Source organism: Buceros rhinoceros, unplaced genomic scaffold, assembly GCF_000710305.1.
Source record: "Buceros rhinoceros silvestris isolate BGI_N320 unplaced genomic scaffold, ASM71030v1 scaffold32632, whole genome shotgun sequence".
NCBI lineage: Eukaryota > Metazoa > Chordata > Aves > Bucerotiformes > Bucerotidae > Buceros > Buceros rhinoceros.
The window spans coordinates 6,578-7,580 of NW_010400070.1; the positions used below are offsets into that span (position 1 = coordinate 6,578).

Sequence of the window (1,003 nt, forward strand, 5' to 3'; positions counted from 1 at the left end):
GAGCGAGGCCGGACCACGTTAAGCTCGGCCTGACGTTGTGGACAAGCTGGCAAAGGCTCGTGGCCTTGTCTCTTCCCCCTGCGTGACGCTGTGGAAGCCCGGCCGCGGACCCGGGACAGTTTTACGATGTCGGCTGGGGATGTGGGGTGCCATAAGCAAAGGGGACGGGGAGAGCCCGAACCCAGCGCGGTTCGGAATCAGACATCAGAGGTTCCTCGTCACTAAATCGCTGGAATTTTGCATTTCTTAACCACACCGCAGCTACCAGCTGTGACCCTGCTCCGTTGCAGAGACAGCAGCGTGGTTTTAACGTGCTTTAGGTTCTGGCAGTGCAGAAACCCCCAGAGTTTGCAGTTCGTGCAGCCAGACCTCGGTCTGTGGGTTTTCTCTGTCTGAGCTGGGGCTGGGGCCAGGATAACGCCGAGGTGCTCAAGGTGTGGAAAAGAGAAACATCCCAATGTCTCCCGCCAAACCCTGCAGAAGATGCCGTGGCGGGTCCAGAAGGGACCAGAGGGTGAAGGACTCATTCCCCGTGGGCCGTTCCCTTGCCTCTATTAGGGGAGGGTGGCACGGGGTCTGCCCGGCAGTGCCCACCCCTCCTCCACCACACAAAGGGCGAAGCCTTCGGCCTCGTACCAGCCAGGCGGCCGTTCGGTCTTCTCCGAGGCCAGACAGACGATGATTTCCCTCGTTGCTGACTCTCCTCCAAGCTCTTCGGCGCATCCGGAGTCACCACTCCCCGTGTGTGCTCGTAGACAGGTCCAGCAGCTTTAATCTTGCAATTACGCGTTGTTATTTGGATCTGGGGAGACCTTGGTCCAATCCTCCTCCTCCTGTTTGTCCCTTGCTGGGCAATCTCCGGGTTGATTGCTGGGTAATAATGCACCAACTACCCACCTTAGCCCAAAACAGCCTCTTTGTTGCTCAGATCCGCTCTCATTTCCTCTCCTGGAGGGATCGTGGTGACTGAGGCAACGAGCAGCTCCGCACGTGGCAGGGCATA

The 1,003-nt window shown here is 58.6% G+C and overlaps 1 protein-coding gene across 1 annotated transcript in view; it reads left to right on the top strand.

Annotated features, from left to right (window-relative positions):
* TNPO3 (transportin 3) overlaps positions 1–1,003 on the top strand; it is a gene marked incomplete at its 3' end in the record, with an annotated part of 18,271 nt that overhangs the window by 6,021 nt on the left and 11,247 nt on the right. The window lies entirely within an intron of this gene.